Source organism: Pseudorca crassidens, chromosome 14 (assembly GCF_039906515.1).
Source record: "Pseudorca crassidens isolate mPseCra1 chromosome 14, mPseCra1.hap1, whole genome shotgun sequence".
NCBI lineage: Eukaryota > Metazoa > Chordata > Mammalia > Artiodactyla > Delphinidae > Pseudorca > Pseudorca crassidens.
Genome location: NC_090309.1, coordinates 41,810,999 through 41,827,851, shown reverse-complemented (window position 1 = coordinate 41,827,851; position 16,853 = coordinate 41,810,999). Strand labels below are relative to the sequence as shown.

At 41.2% G+C, this 16,853-nt stretch overlaps 2 long non-coding RNA genes across 4 annotated transcripts in view; one reads left to right on the top strand and one right to left on the bottom strand.

The window, feature by feature from the left end:
• The window catches only part of LOC137205656 (uncharacterized), a 734,230-nt gene that overhangs the window by 42,328 nt on the left and 675,049 nt on the right, over positions 1–16,853 (bottom strand). The window lies entirely within an intron of this gene.
• Positions 1–16,853, top strand: part of LOC137205657 (uncharacterized) — a 587,325-nt gene that overhangs the window by 570,039 nt on the left and 433 nt on the right. For all 3 annotated transcript variants that reach the window (XR_010934242.1, XR_010934241.1, XR_010934240.1), the window contains 3 exons: positions 10,297–10,381; positions 14,639–14,701; positions 16,633–16,753. This is a non-coding gene — a long non-coding RNA (uncharacterized lncRNA). The remainder of the gene's footprint in view (positions 1–10,296; positions 10,382–14,638; positions 14,702–16,632; positions 16,754–16,853) is intronic.

Here is a 16,853-nt window from a genome sequence, read left to right as displayed (position 1 = left end):
GACAGACAATATAATACGAATTATGTTTCTGTGGGCTCATTGTTTCTTTGTGATGAGGGTACTGTAATAAGACAATATATTTTACTGTACTTTGGCGAATAGGATTGAAAAAGCACATTAAATATAAACATCCTTTCAGCATCTGGATGGTGAAGCTAGATTATCTTATCACGTATCTTAATGCTATTCTAGGATCCAGTGATATTTAGTGCAGGGGAAATAAGTGATAGCATTGGGCTGGTTGATTTCAAGTTGTTTTTAATGGAACAGTAAGAATTCTCGTTGAAATCACTCTGCGATGGACATACTGTCATCTTGGTCCATGAATCCTTCCACTTAATTTTAAAGTATCTTACTGACACTGGAGCATATTGAAACCACGTATTACAAGAATCCATCTCCTGCCTTCCCATCCATCTACACTCCAGTGGGTCTCTCTAGGCACATCTTGAGCAGAATTTTGAGCTCAGCTGACACTTCATCCTTGGCAGGACTTGGTAGAAGAAAAATGTCACAACAGGACAAATATTTTCACCCCCTTCCAAGATCTCTACCTCATATCTCGCCTATGCCATCATTTCACAAAAAGAGATCATATCACAGTTCCAGAGCCATAAAAATTCAGGTCTAGGTTTAAAACATCTTCCTGTTTATCCTGGCCATCTCTGCCTCAGAATAGTCTAGACAAAATGGACCTGGAGTTGTCATCCCTACAATTTCTCACTTATGGATCTTTTTAGCCTGAGACAAGAGAACAGACATCAGTCTCTGCCAGTGTCAGCTGAGTTTTTCAGGTGCCATGTTTCTCATTGGCTACTTTAAATGAATGCCATTGTTGCTGGTTTGTTTCTCCTTCTTCCCACTCTCCTTTCATTTTTGCTATTTGTTCTAATTTAATTTGAAATGCCCAACATCTGACTGTAATCAGGTGAAGAGGCTCTGGAGACTTCCAGCAAGAGCAGGTCTCCTGAAAAGAGTCTTTTGGACACAACAGAGTGAGTGTTTATTTATTATCTCAGGAATAACAAAAAAGGGAGAGAGCAGGACTGTGCAGCTCCAGCCCTTTCAAGCAGCAGCAACTTAGTGAAACACCCCTGTCCCTTGGGTGTGAACAGACCGCCCCTTGGCTCAGTCGTCCTGCCACATCCCTGGCTGATGGCTCCCTGGGCCAACAAAAACAAGCATAACAAAACCCGCAGAGAAAGTGTCAACAGAATCCCTCTCTAAGAGCCTAGCTTTTTGGAAGTGGACTGGATTTGCAGTCCATACAAAGGCTCTGGGCAAGGTTTCATTGGCCGTGGCCTCATACCTACACTGTGACTTCTGTCCTCGAGGTGAGACGGGTGGCTTATGCGGCACAGGTGATTTATTTCTTCCACGTCTCCCCCTGTATCAAATGAAGATTATTGGAGAGGAATAAACACTGGACTTTGCAAAGAATCACCTGGGTTTAAATTGTAGCTGTAAAACCTGAGAAAATGATTCTCTCAAACCCTCAGTCTCTTCCTTGATTAAACCAGGGACAGCAATATTTCCCTCTCTGATTGTGGTGATCAAATGAAATACAGAGATGTGTTATCATTGAGAAAAATATCACAATGTTTTTGTTAATTAATTAATTAATTTGGGGCTGCGTTGGGTCTTTGTTGCTGCGTGTGGGATTTCTCTAGTTGCATCGAGCAGGGGTTACTCTTCGTTGCAGTGCGCAGACCTCTCATTGCGGTGGCTTCTCTTGTTGCGGAGCACGGGCTCTAGGCACACGGGCTGCAGTAGTTGTGGCACGCGCACTCGGTAGTTGTGGCTCGCGGGCTCTAGAGCGCAGGCTCGGTAATTTTGGCGCACGGGCTTAGTTGCTCCGCGGCATGCGGGATCTTCCCGGACCAGGGCTCGAACCCGTGTCCCCTCCATTGGCAGGCGGATTCTTAACCACTGCGCCACCAGGGAAGTCATATCACAATGTTTATACCAGCACAGCTTGGTGTGTGGAGCCAATGAAACCATAGATGTGAACGTGCTTGAAAAATAGGGAAACCCTATAGAAATATAAGATATTACTATCATTCATGTTATTATTAGCTTCAACATATTAGGTCATTTTTTTCTAGAAGAGAAAAGGGTGGTGATCATTATCCCCAAATTCAAGCCTGGATCTACCATCCCCACAGTTTCTTCTGCGCTCTTGCAAAGGAGGAGACAGCTCGTGTCTGTTCCCTCACTTTGCAGAAACACTGCAGAGCAGCAGCTCAGTAAGAGGTGATGGAAGGCAGCATCCCCAGGGTCCTTCATGCAGCAGATACTACAGATAAGCAATCATCTTGGGTATTTAATGTTCATGTGTTGTGAGTTTCCAAGGAGGGTAGAGAAAAAGTCAAAAGTTCCTGATAGTCTGTGGTTCAGTTCTTGCAAGAGAGAAGCATGATGAAGTGGGAAACTGACAGCTCTAACCTATCAGACCATAACCAGTGTCCAGCTATATGATCTTTTCAGGATGTGGAGATACTAGCTTTTCTGTAGTCGGTAGCCAAATAGATTTTTGGTCGATGCAGTTGCTTCATTCTGCCACAAAATTCTAAGACTTGTGCATATAAAGAGAGATAATGAGACTCCTTAGGAAATAGAGGTAGAGCAGAGGAAGAAGGAAAAGCAGTGATAAAATCTATGGTCCAGGCATATCTGTTCTCATTATCCCTAGCATTTAACCCAGGGACTGGCAGGGGCTGGCTTTGTTGAGCGTTGCATGATTGGAAATAATTGTGGAAGACTGTGACCATGCCATTCTTTTCTTTTTCTTTTTTCTTTCTAAGGTGACACTTCACTCCCTTAATAACCTTGGCAGAACTTACCGCAGTAGCATAGAAAGAGTGAGCACCCAGTGCGTTGTAGTTCCAGAAGAAACTTGTCAGAATTTTCAGCACTCACCTTTAAAATGAAGTAGAGGGCCCTGGAGGTATTGACGATGTGTAGATCATGGGCAGAATACAGTGGGGCGTGTTACTGGAAGCCTGTGGAGTAACCAAACCACGGAACCTTCTTCCATCTTTAGGGAAGGAGTGGCAGTGTTCTGAGGTCCAGACAGCAACTTGAATTGCCTGTCATCCAGGGAGTTTCCCAGCTGCTTTTGTAACACACATCCACAAGCCTATTTGTGTGGGGAGCGGAGAAGCTGAAAGTAGAAGCTTCGTAAGCTCTGTGAGCCTCTGTATCCTCATCTGTAAGTTGGGCTAGAGTTTTGAGTCCCAGAATTGTGGGGAATGAATGAGATAATGCAGATTAAGCCTCACCCCAGTACCTGGCTCAGAGGAAGCACTCAACAAAAGGGAGCAATTTTTATTGGGGGGAAGTACACAACTCTTGTCTTTGGAGAGGACCTCTTCTCCCTCCCTGTCTCCTCCTTCAAGCCTTTGAGGCGTTTCTGTAGTGATTGGCTGCTAGAGCTTGACATCTGTCTGTAGAGAAATACATTTTTGTGAAAGGGCTCTGAGGGGTGGTGTGAGGCATTTATTAGTGATCTAAGGCAACATAAGTTGCCTCTGGTGTTTATTGACTGTTTGTAGCTGGAGGCACAGAAATGCACAGGCACTAAGGGTGAGTTACTGTTGGTTGCTCGTCTCTGGACCAGCAGGGACCTGGCGAGCTCTTGGAGGACAGTGTGTCTTGCATCAATCAACAGTGACCCCTCTGACTGAATATGTACAGGCATAAAGAGTCTCCTAAATTAGCCTCTGTTTTCCTTAACTGGATGGATGGAACATGAAATGCAGTCACTGGAGTGGGAGGAAATGTGTGTGTGGTGGAGGACTGAGCTGTACCCTGGAAATCCAGGCTGATCTGTGCTGCCCAAAATAAATCTGATTGTAATTTCTATGGGTCTATTAAAGTATATATATATTTAATAAGTGGCCATCATGGGAGATGAAGCAGGGAATGGAAGATGTGGGGACAGAAGAGAACGGAGAGAGGGAAAAATAACCAGAACTACGTGTCTGATGAATGAATTAAAACAGAGCAGGAGTGGCTTAGGACTAACTCTAACATTTTTCTGAAGTGTGTATTCATGAGATGCACTCTGCTCTGAGCAGAGGTGCGAGGTGTGGTATTAGGCCAGCTGATCAATTTTTAATACCATCTAGAAAAAAATGTATGTGTTTATTAACAATTTGATTGCATATTAACTTACCTAAGCCTGCTAAGGATCTGGCTGAACCCCATAAAAGCCAGGAATCTTGCAAAAGTTGCCCTTCCAGGATATGTTGAAGGCACCCGAGAAGTAATGCTCTTGTTTTTAAGAAATGTTTGCATCTACTCAGGGATTCTTCTGCTTCCTTCTTAGCTGTAATTTCTCCTTTGGTCAAAAAAGGGAGACAAGAGAAGGACTCTCCAGGTAAAAGCACACTTTTGTGCCTCACATTTCCTAGGTTTTCTATGTGGTCTAATAGGATTCATTTCAATGCCTGCTTGAGAACCATTAGTCCTCAGAAAGGCTGGCGAGAGAATGGGAAATCCATGAACTCAATATTGTTTCCCATGTTAAGACATTTCCTGTGCTTGTTTGTTAGAAGGCACAAGACCATTGAATCCTGTTCCAGATGGGTGTGTTTCAGAACCACATCCCAGAGCATGGGGTCATCCCAAAGCCTACTGATCCAGAAAGTGTGGTTAACGCAGCACACCCCCAACCCTACTTCTGCCAAAGCAAATCCAGAAGGCCTGGTAGGCATCACACATGCTTCAACTCCGCAAAGCTATTAGAAGTATTCCCTTCTCAGAGTTTCCAGGCCCTCTCAGGGTTATCTTCTTTGGGGGGACAGATGTGAACCTCAGAGGCTGGTGGTGGTCTGAATACACTTGAGGATTCCTTCTTAATAATAACAGTTAGTATTTATGGGGCACTTAGTGAGGACCAGATGCTGTTGTACACACTTCACATATACTGATGCATTTAAATCTCTCAAGAACCCTATGAAATAAGTTCTATTATAATCCCCATTTACAATGAGGAATTTAAGCCAAAGAGAGGTGAAGGTCATATAACTAACAAGTGGTAGACCTGGAATCTGAATCTGAATCCCTCTGACTCCACGTTATAGGCTCTTCACCATTAAAACCTACTTATTCTGCCATAGGCTGACACTGGGGAGCCTGGAAACGGAAGATGGACCCTTTGCCATCAAATTATATATCTTTTAATCTTCTAAGTCAATCCAAATTGGGAACGCATTCTTAGAATTTCTCCTTCTTCTGGGATCTCTGGGTCCTCCTTATCAAACAAACAAACAAAAAAACCTAAACACTAGAGATAGTTTCCAGATTTAAAGGAGTTTTCCCAATTAGGACTCACTTCTAGGACAGCTCTTAACAATATAGGTACAGGAGGTAGCCTCGGGGTTCCCACCAAGCAGACCAGTAGCTCCCAGGTACTTGTAACTCTATGGAAGGCAGTCCCTTACTCTTAGCAGCAGCAAAGGATGCAGAAAAATGTCAACCTGAAGGGGTGTACTATGTTGCCACACGCATGGGTTAACGTTATAAAATTGTGAGCATTCAAGAATGCCAGGCAGTGACTCCATTTGCTTCTGTTTGCAAATTCATACAGGAAGGACCTTTGAAATTTATGTATGTGAAGATACAACCTAGTTCCTCCTCTTGTGTTTCCTCCCAGTGCCCCTTCTCCCCCTCCTTGCCCTACCAATTCACCATGCCTTTTTAAAGTCCTTTAAAGTTTTCAAAGTGCTTTCATATACATACTCCATGCTTTATGTCAGGTCAGGGCAAAATTTTATTGCATTTGGCCAAAGGCCATTTTGAAACTTTAAGAGAAAAAAGGAGATGCAACATGATCTTTGAAATAAAGAGATTAAGATAGAGCAAAGTTAAAGTTAGAAAGGAGTTATGAGTTTAAAAAATTATATAAAATAAAAACTTGTATGCATATTATACATATACAGAAACAGGACTGACTGACCAAATACTTCACGTGATTTTAAAAACAGATGGGGTTTAGGCAAAAACAACTAGCAGATATAAACAAATGATTTAAAAATAGCCTTTATCCATCTTTGATTTTAAACAGCTAATACATGTTCCTTGCAGAGAAATTGCTCCTCTCGCAGTGAAAAGTGAAAAATCAAAAATATAAACATCTGTAATATCATTATGCAGAAGAAAACCGTGATTATGTTTAGAATACAGTCCTCGAGCCTTATGTTACACATACACACACAGGCACACATACACACACACAGTGGAGCTAGAAATTTCTTTATGCTACGCTCAAATATGCAGAAAATAAATGCTGCCCTTTAATTTCTAGAAACTCTCATCTGGCCCATGTAATTCCACTTCATTGAATGGTAAAAACAACTTACTATCCATTAGCAATACTTCAGTCACTTCCGGTTTGTAAGTCTTCTTTCATTTTAACATTCAGACTAGTCCAGGTTACGATGGCTTATAGAGTCTTCATTGAAAGACTTAGTCCCTTTAGGAAAATGCTCACTCTTTCAGAGTGCCCCCTGCAGCCTCACTTTTCTCTTCCTCAAGATGATGTCCTGGTGTCTGAGAGACAAGGCTATAGCTAACACAGACTTAAACTTAGAATGAATTGTAAAAAGAGGCCACTCCTCTGAGATGACCAATGTCAGAAAGCTCCCTTCCTCCAGATCAGTGTGGCCTGCACCAGGGCACATGGTTCTCCAGGTGAGGGTGATGCCTCACATCTGTGCACAGATGGACCTCACATCTGTGCACAACCTTCCCAACCCTAAGACATGTCCCTGCTGAGGGGCCTGCTCTGTCTCCATGGAAGCAGAGGGGAGGGGTGCTTGGGTCCTTGTCCTGTGTCTGGCCCTGCAGGTCTCTGTGGCAAGATCTCTCCTGGGACGGGATGCTCTTTGCCCTGCAGGTGTCAACATCAGGTTTGGCCTGGGACCTGCTCTCCTATTATGTGGCCAGTACTTCAGAAACCCCTAGATGCCTCTGACTTGTCTCAGTTTTTGCTGATGCTTTTTGAGTCTCTGCCACATAATGTCCAGCCCCTGTCCTGGAAAGTCCGCCCAGAGTGTCAGCTGAGGAGGTACCCTAACTTTTATCGCAGTCCCCCGTGCTAAGCCCACTCTGCCCAACTCAGCCCCTCCTGAGTACTTTCTTGGGGAACATAAAGAAATTTCTGGGTCTTGCCTTTGTCACATGGGAAGTAATAATAGTTTATAGAATATAAATTCTCTTCCTTCCTCTTTCTAGCTAGGTGGCTCCACTGGGTTTCTTTTATGTGGTCATCCCCTTATTATACATCTAGTAGAGATAATTTCAACTTCTGCTTGAATTAGAACTGTTAAGTTAATGGAAGGTCAAAGGCACAATGGAAGTGATTTCAAGAAACTTTTGTAAAATTTACAGCGTGTATTCTGTGTCTGGTCCCAAGCTCACACTTTTTCTTTGTAAAGACCTTGAGCCTCTGTGGAAGGGTTTTGGTGCCAAACTCCTTGAGTCCAAAAGAGTTTTCAAAGGAATTATTTGATGCAGGGATTTGGACTTCTGCTAAGTTTATATTTATTATCTAGAACGATGTTTGGTGAAAACCAACAACAAGATATACAGAACCAGTTTTAGCTGGTGATTTATATAGTTGGTTGAAAGTTTGCACTTATGCTCAAATTCTTACATATTTATTTTTTAAAATAAGAAGCGCTATTTGCAATTGTTACGGAGTTTGAATATTAGCCTTTTGAAACTTATGCAAAGTGAAAGAGGAGTATCTTCAACGTTGGGAAGATAAGAGGTTTTCCTCCAGTTAATTAAAGGGGCAAGAGTTATGGAACTTTATAGCCATTTAATTATGTCATTAGGTAAGAGTTGGCCAGCCAGCGGGGGAGAAACTATAGTGAGCTACCCTGTAGATTGAGTCTGACCTTTCAGGGCTCTGCCAACGCTCTGACTATGACTCACTGTATTTTTGAAAGTTTGTAACTAGATTGGCACATTTGTTTAAAAGATATTCCATAATTAAGTTTAAAATGACATCAGTACATAGTTTTCTAATGGATTTTTTTTTCTGGTTATAAGCGCTAAACATGGACAGTTGCCTCTGAATATTAAAAGCTCAAAGAGAAGGTTTTCCTTCAGTGTGGTCAGCATCATGGTCCCCTACCTTCCTTGTATGGACACCTATGTCTGTTAAATATCTCTCTCTCTCTCAGGATTCTCACGTGTCAAGTGGGGAAAAAAAGTAACACTTTTGCAATACTAATTCTACCTGGTATTACAGACTTATTTGTTTAGTCCTAGGTACCAAGGCCTTTATTTTCCCTCATTTAATCCCCACAACAAGCCTGTGAGGTAGGTTTGTTATACCTGTTTTACGAATGATGGAAACTGAGCCTGAGAGATGTTAACTGACTTGCACTAGATCCTATAGCTAATGAGTCAGATTCTACCCAGGCATCCATGACTAAAAAACCATCCTCTTATCTGCTCTGACTGGCTACCTCCCGCCCCTACCCTACCCTACCCAATTTGTTATGAAGATCAAAAGTATAAGCTATTTTCAACTAGGCACATTCTTTTCAAAGAATTTTTCCTCTATATGTATTTTCAGTGATATTTTATTTCTTTGCACCATTGACAAAAATATATAAAGGAAGACAACGAAAAATAACAATTACGACGTGTTGACGATCATAAAAACATTTAAAAGAAGAGAATGTAATTATGGCATCTGCCTATTTGCAACATTCTTTGATTTGCCTTCAGTTTCTGTCAAAAGAATCATACAATTATTTATAGTTTTCATATTAGAATTTGTGGTTGGGAGGGAATTATCTATGGTTTTCCATGATTTGTATCTCAGTTAATAAAGAAGTGCGGCAGAGTTCCTATTAATGTGTCCCTTGAAAGAAAAGTTGTCTAGGAGATTGCATGCTCTCTTACTAAAATTGTCTTCCTCCAAAAAGACGTATACATACCTGAGAAGCAAGTTCTTTTCAGGAAATATTAGAATAAGATTTGCTATTAGAACACCAACTCTGCATATCCCTTCAGGATGGTGGGAAGATCAGCTGGAGTGGAGTGATAAAGAGAGAAGGGAAGATAAATATTCAAAGACTAACTTGTACTGTCATTGGCACCATTTAGTCCTGACAGATATGAGAGATTAAAAAATAGAAAGCAGACATAAAACAAGCACTTTGGGGGATATACATTTACTTCACAAATATAATTAACCAAAAGTTTTCCAGCTATCTTCAAAAATGACATCTACTAAGAAAACTTTAGAATCGACCACATAAACTTTTGAACGCCTTGGCCTCAGGACACCTTATCTTGTCCAATGAATCAACCCACAAGATTTTATTTTCTTTTTTTAGTTTCTATAAAGTGTTCCAGACTCTGATGATCCTTTGTCCCTTCACACCCTTGCTATGTCAGACCAAATTCCATCCTGTTTTCTCCTTTATTATAGAATTTGGTCTTGTTTTTACAATCTAAACTTTCTTCATTTGCTTTTTAATTTCTCTCTACTGACTCCAAGTGCCTATGAAAAAAACAAAGCACTTTTAACAAGTGGACAAACTGCTTCAGTCAGTAGATTCTGCTTTTCTTTTTCCCAGAATAATTGCTGTTTTGTGTTTTCTTGCCATTTCATCACTTTTCTTGAGATTGTGGTAAGGTGTATATGCCATACTCTGAGAGTCTTTGAGGACTATGAAATCCTTTTTCCCTTTTCTAAGAGTACATATCTGGTCACCCTTCAGTAGTTTTCTTTCAGGGATATACTGATATTATTTTCTTATATTGGATGTAAGCATAAACAAAAGCATGTTTGGGGAAATTTCTCTCACATCATTATCCTCATTCTTTACCTCCTACTTCCATTTCAAATTCCATGCTTTGTTGGTCCCTCAGTATCACTTAGATGTCCTACTTTTGTATTCTCATGATGTATTGTTCAACTGTAGCACTTACTTTAAAGCAACATACTCAGATTATTTGCCTTTCTTTTCCAATAGACACCTTGGTAGCAAGAACTATGTCTTACTCAAATGTTTCACCTCCAGGATTTCAGCACAATATATAGTAAATACTAGGGGCTGGGATGGAAATAAACTGTTCAGTGGAAGTACTGCCTTAAATTAAGGGTGGGATGTTTGGGTTAAAGGACAGGGTTACTAAGGAAGAATAAGAAAGTAAAATGGGTTGATTTGGAGAATATAGAAGGCTAAAAGACAAGTTCTGTTAAGAATATCTGTGAAGCTCCTGTTTTGGGTTTTTTTGTTTGTTTGTTTGCTTATCTGTGGAAAGAGAAGAGTACCATGTTCTCCAAGGCTGATCCCAAAGGCACAACCAAGCTCCTCCCAAGTTAGAGAGTTTTCAGCAGAGCGAAGAAGTAAGTAGAGGCTGCATTATTTGCTATCATGTAGATATCTTTTGTAACTAAAGGCAAAGTAGGGTATATATCATCTATGAGTTCTGAAAGTCAATACATTTGAACTTACATGTATTGAGAACCCACTTTGTGCAGGAGCGACAGATATAAAGACAACTGTGACATTGTCTCCTAGTAACTCTTTTTCTCTCAACCAAATAAACTATTCCAGTCATCACAGCTGTCCCTCTATCAGCCGTCCACAATACCACTCAAGGAGATCTTTAAATTTTTCTTCTGAAGAACTCAAATGGCTTCTTTTTCCTATAGGTATTCCATTCTTTGCCCACTGTGAATTTAACCTTAAGTTTTCCGTAAATGGTATATCCAAATAGCGCTCTAGTAGATAGCTCATGTTGAATTGGTAATTTCTAACTATATGTTTTTAATTTATTCAGTTAAAAATATGTGTTGTGCAATGTGTATGTGCCTAGAATGTTTCTGTCCACTGAAATACATATGTGAACAAGATAGAAAAAGTTTCTGTTTTCATAGAGCTTACATTTCCATGAGGGCAGATAATAAACAAACATGTAATCAGTCAGCATTTATCCTACAGTAATGCTTTGAAACAAACAACTCTAAAATCTCTAAATTGAAGTACCAAACATTATTTTTTTATTAGCAGTTCTGTGAGTCAGCTGGAAGGTGACTGACCTTAGCATGGTTCAGTTTATCTTCACTCAAAACTGTCAGCTGGTATCAGATCTTTCCCCCTTGCCTATCTGGTTTCTCCCTGGACCAGCAGCTACCTGGGGCATGTTCTTCTCGTGGGGAATGGCAGGCGTGCAAGAGAACAAGCCAGAGCATGCCAGCAAGTCTACAACTCTGCTTCAGTCACATTTAGTAGTATTTCATTAACCAAGACAATTCACATACCAAGCCCAACATGAATGGACCAGAGAAGAAATTTTCATGCATAGGTGAGAAGAGCTGCAAATTTTATGGGAAAAAGTGTAAATGTATAATTTTATAATAGGAAATAAATAAAGAATTGAAAATAATTCAATCTACCCTCATGGTCGCAATTGTTCAGGATCCTTCTGCATATGGACATACTTATTGCCATCCCAAGAAACCCACAAAATCTCACTCAGTTACGGCATCAGGCTCAAATGATTCGTGTCAGGTATAGATGGAACTGCTCTTGATCTGGACATCTATGAACTGAATTACATGTTAGCCACCCCCCATACATTTAACATACAATTCTGGAATAGGGACAGGATAAACCAATTAAAACAGTTATATCCAACAAGGAAAAAACTAAAGAAACAGAGAAGTCACTGGTCTATAGCAAGTTCGAAATTCTGCCAGGTTCCCCTACAAAGAGGCTGTTATATACTTTGGTTAGGCCCTGGTTCTGCACCTGGGAGTTTATCACCGAGATACTGTTATACGTGGGTCTGCACTCTGCTCTCAGATCGCCTTCCTTTCTCAACTTTGGCTTTTCTGATGAATACTGGGGAATATGCCCTTCTTGGGCAGCTGGGCTGATTTCTCAGCCTGCTTCCCACCTGTAAGATTTTGGGAGCCAGAGATCTTTATATATCTCAAACATAGTCTTTTTAAATCCAGGCTGTGGAAATTTTTCCAATACAGCTTTCTCAAAAACTTTATGGATTTGCTATGTATGATTCCAGTCAACTACATGTGCCAAATGCCTTACCCACAGTTGTTTTGGAGACATGCTTCTTTCTAGATATAAGTGCAGGTACTTTGCATGTGTTAGTCATCTGTGAGTCATAAATTGTTTCCTGAATCTCTTCAGGGGTCCTAAAAAAGGGTGTGACAAACCACTTTCTTGACTTTGTCTTTACTTTACGGCAATGTTCTGATGACCACATCTTTACATAGAGAGAAATGATTTAATGATTCAAACTTACAATTTCCAGAATCTCGAGGTTCTCTCAATTCCCCTCAATCCTGCTTGCAAACCATTTTTTTCCCAAGCTCACCTCTTTCTTGTAGTAACTTATCAAATTCAGATAATAGCAGCCAACCCATGTTCTGAACATTCTGCCTCAAAAACTTCCCAGCCCAATGCTACAGGTACACTTAGTACATTTTTTTTTTTTGCCTTCTAGATTATTGTAGTCAGTAGTTTTATCAAATATTTTGTTACTACAGCATATGGGTGGTTGTTTTTCCAGCTTCTTATTACAGTTTTTTATAGTTTTCTCTCTACTTACCACAAAATCCCAAACCAAATGATACATATTTTAAAGTTTTTTGACAGCAGAAGCCCATTTCTGGTATAATTTTTATATCAACTAGCAATTGGCACGTTAATGATGAATGACAAGCCTTATAACATGACCCAAATCTCAGAGGCTCAAACAATAAGTGTTTACTTTCTTGCTAATGATTGAAGCAGCACTACTTCAGGTCATCGGGGGACTTGGTTCTAGGCCTCTGACTAGGTTCAGTTTTGTTCTCAGAGTCTCTTCATTCTTCTTCAAAAACGGTTTATTTATGACGTATTTTCCTTATAGGGAAAGGCAGGAGCATCAGGATGCAAGCAAGACACACGGCATATGTAAAGGCTCTGTTCTCAACACACCTGCCAACATTAGTTAACCAATTTAAGTCACGTAGCTAAGCATACATAACATGCACAGTTACGCGTCACCTGGCATGGTCATTAGAGCAGAGAGGGAGTCAAGAATTGAGAACATTTCAAATAGCACACATGCAAACAAACAGACAAACAAATATCAACTAGTACAAATGCTGTGAAGAAAATAGAGTTTTACTTAGAGGATGCCTGAAAAGCTATTCAGAGTAGTTTCTTGGAGACGACATTTACACCGAGGCTGAATGCTCTCCAGGCAGAAGCAGCAGACGGTGCGAAGACCCAGAAGCAGGGATAAGCTCAGGGTGATGGAGGAACTAAAAGTAAGTCCTTGGAAGGGTGGTAAGGAGATGAAATTGATGAAGTAGGCAGAGATTATTTAGACCTAAGTTATTATCACTGTTATACGCATTATCATATAACTGGACATTTTCAAAGGATTATTTATCAAATGTTGAAAAAAAAAGTTTTTTTGTGAGTTCTCTTGGCTGTCATGATAACCCATGAGTAGGGCAGCTGAAGTCAACCAGTCTGGAAAGTTTTATCCAGATTGAGCTGAATACTCAAATCTAAATAATTTACCTTTTCATTGGTTCTTATTGGAGTGTTGGCCTGAGTGTTTCAAAGGGAACACCTGAAAATACTAAGAATTCTTGACTAGGGTGGTCCCAGCTGAAACACTGAAGAGGTAAAATGGTGGCCTCGAAACTACTTGGCTTCTTAACAATTCCAGGTATTTCTTTCCCCCTGGGCTTCTGAGAGATAACTGGAGATATAAAGGCGTTGGCGCCTTCTTTTCCCCCTTAGTCTCACTCTTGGGAGAAACTTCTTATTCTTTTGCTCCCCAGAGGGTTTTCTAGGTCTAAAATAGTGACAGCCCTCTTTGTTGATGATATCCTTTCCTGGGAAGTCTTTGTGCTGGTCCTTGGGATACGACGCAACCCTTGGTATAAACCCCAAAGGTGCAGCCCATGCCTTTGGGAAGTTCATGATTCATTGGGGTGTGATATAAGTTCAAGTGGGGCACACTCATGACCACAAACAGTACGCTCACATATAAAGTCACTTATAAGTATCTTAAAATGTCACTCTGTCAGAAACACAGAGGTGCTGATCGCTGAACTGCCCTTGATCATAAGATCTTGAGGACTTTCTAGAAATGACCATTAATCTTGGTCCTATGTGAAAAATTTGATTAAAAAATTGGCCTTTAATTAGCCAGATTTTCTTTTGCCCTTATCTTTGTATAGACTTAAGGAAAAGAAAGCTATTCTCCTTTCAAACACTTGGGGAAAAAAAGTAAATCAAACCCAGCCACATGGAGAAGCGGCTGCTCTCCCTGGGTCACAACAACACCTCTACAGGTGTGCCCTTGACTTCTATTAAGAACGACCAGCGAAACAAGTGAAATCCCCAGCTGTAACTTTGCGCCACAGCATCTTTTATCAAGAAAGGGACTGCGTCTAGATGAATCAGAGTATGCTGGCTGGTGGAGCTCAGACACAATCATGTGGTTTTTCAGGAGAAATAAATGTGACCGTGTTTATTTCACACATGTTTGTTTGTCAGAGGACTTCAAAGCAGTGGGCAGAGATCAGTTAAGCATGGCCACCTGTCCCAATGGCTGCACCTCTTCTTTTCAGGTGGGACCCGGAGGTCATTAGCACTGAGGCAGCTCATGCTTGGTTCAGCTCCTGTGCCACAAGGTAGGACGGGAATCCTGCCAGGAGGAGGACTTGGGTCCTGGCTCCTAACCACCCCTGTTGGATTTCAGCCGGCAGCACTGCCCAAAGAAGATAGCAAACTGAAGGAATCTTCTCGCCCATGCGAGTGGCAGGTTAAAACCTATAGGACTGTTCAATCAAAGGCATTGCCTCGCTCTGTCCTGAGCTGCTGTTGTACGCTGGGACACATGCTGCTAGGAGACAAAGAGGACACGCGTTTATTTTCAAGCGCAGGACTTTGGAACCACTTGGGAAGAATATTCTTGATTGAGAACCAAAACACTCCATGATGCTTAACCAACCTGCAAAGTGAAAAATCAGCATCGGCCCATGCAGCCGGAAGGCAGGAGGAAGGACCTATACCCTGAAAAATTTTTTTTTCAAAATATCCCTTAAATGATATTTGTGTGCATTTGCAAAATTACCCCTTTCTGAATCAAAGTCTCAAGCTGTTTGCATCTGAGAACATATGTTGTGCCGCTAGACAGCCTCTCAGCCCGCCACAGCCCCTGATATCCCCCGCCGCATTGAATAAGGGCCAGTTCCCGGAAAGAAGGTGCCGCCGCTCAGTCAGTGCCCTGTAATAATATTTTAAAATAAATGATATGCATCATTAAATCACCAAGGATGACTAACTCAATTTTAGAAAACCCACAACTCCAGCAATCATAGTTACAGCTCTGATTTGAATATTTTCACTTTCACCTGAACAGCCAGTGGGAGCCAGTGAAGCAGATTCTCATCCGGGCTGTCGTCTCAGAGGAGCAGGAAGGAACCTGTGATTATGTAGTTACAGTAACGTCGGCTAGATGCCTCCCGTCCACCAGGGCTTTTTAGACTTTTCCTTCCTCCCTTCTTGCCTTCTAATTTACATATCACAGGCATCTTCTTTGTAAAGTTATCTTAAATAATTTATTAGATTGATCTTTTTAAAATTCTATCCTGGCTAAATGTCATAAGGAGAGGGGGAAAAAAAAAGTCTTCTAAACTTATTTAAAGGTTCTACTGGAGTAGGCCAGTTACCTGCTTCACTGCTGATGTTCTAAAAATACCTCCATGTCCGTACTATTATCCATTCTTCACGTCCAATTGCTCTGTTATGGTAATAGTCAGAAGCACACCATGCAGTAATTACTTACAGCTGACTGAAGAAAAGAATATTCAACTCCCCCACTGTTCCACGAGAAGGTCTTTATGCTCTATTAACTCATTCCTGTTTATTAATACTCTACTGGTAATTCAGACTGCTGCCTCTTAGGTTTGTAATAGGAGGACCATTAAACTGCAATTACTGACCATATGGGTTGGCGAATATTTGTTGTTTTTTTTTTGGTGGGCTTTTCTCCCCCCACCTCCTTCCAACTTGTTTTTTAAGAAGCCATATTACAACATAGTAAAAGTAACATCACATCTGCATGAGATTAACAAGCTTGGCAGTATTTCTCCCTTAGAAAATGTGAATTTATTCCCAGATTATCATGGCTAGCTTAGGAAAAAGAGATCATGGGAGACATAGGAAAATGTGGAAGATTGTTCACATGTGGGAAGACCCCCTACTCTGGACGAGGATTTGGCACTTGTGTTCCCTAAGTCACTCAGCGGGCTGTTTCTTACTGCCTTTGAGAAGGCACTGACCGACCCTCAGGCACACTCTACTCCTGAAAAATAAGCATGTTTACTGAGGAATCCAAACCTAATACCATTGTCCATTTTATGTTCCCCCAAGCATTTGGAAGTGGTCACTTTAAAATTTAACATGTAGTCAATTCATCTTCCAAAGAGCAGATACCTGAACTCTGGGAGATGACAAAAGGCTCCTCCTGGGAGAGGGATGACATGAGTAACGGGTTCAAGTGAGGCAGGCAGGTGGTAAACCATGAGTATGGTGATAATAACGTGTGCCTCTCTCTCAGGTAGTGAGCACTAAACATGTGGCAAGCATTAAGTACGTTTAAAGGGAGATGCGTCTTCGAGATATGTAGGAGACCAGGAGCTGACTTCCATTGGAAGATGCTGGGTTGTGATCCAGAGCAGGTAAGTTATTTGACCAGCAACCTCCACCAAGGCGGAGGCTGGGTACCAGGCTCCCTGACATAGTTTTATCTCCCTCCAAAGCAGGTGGTCCTCTTAGTGC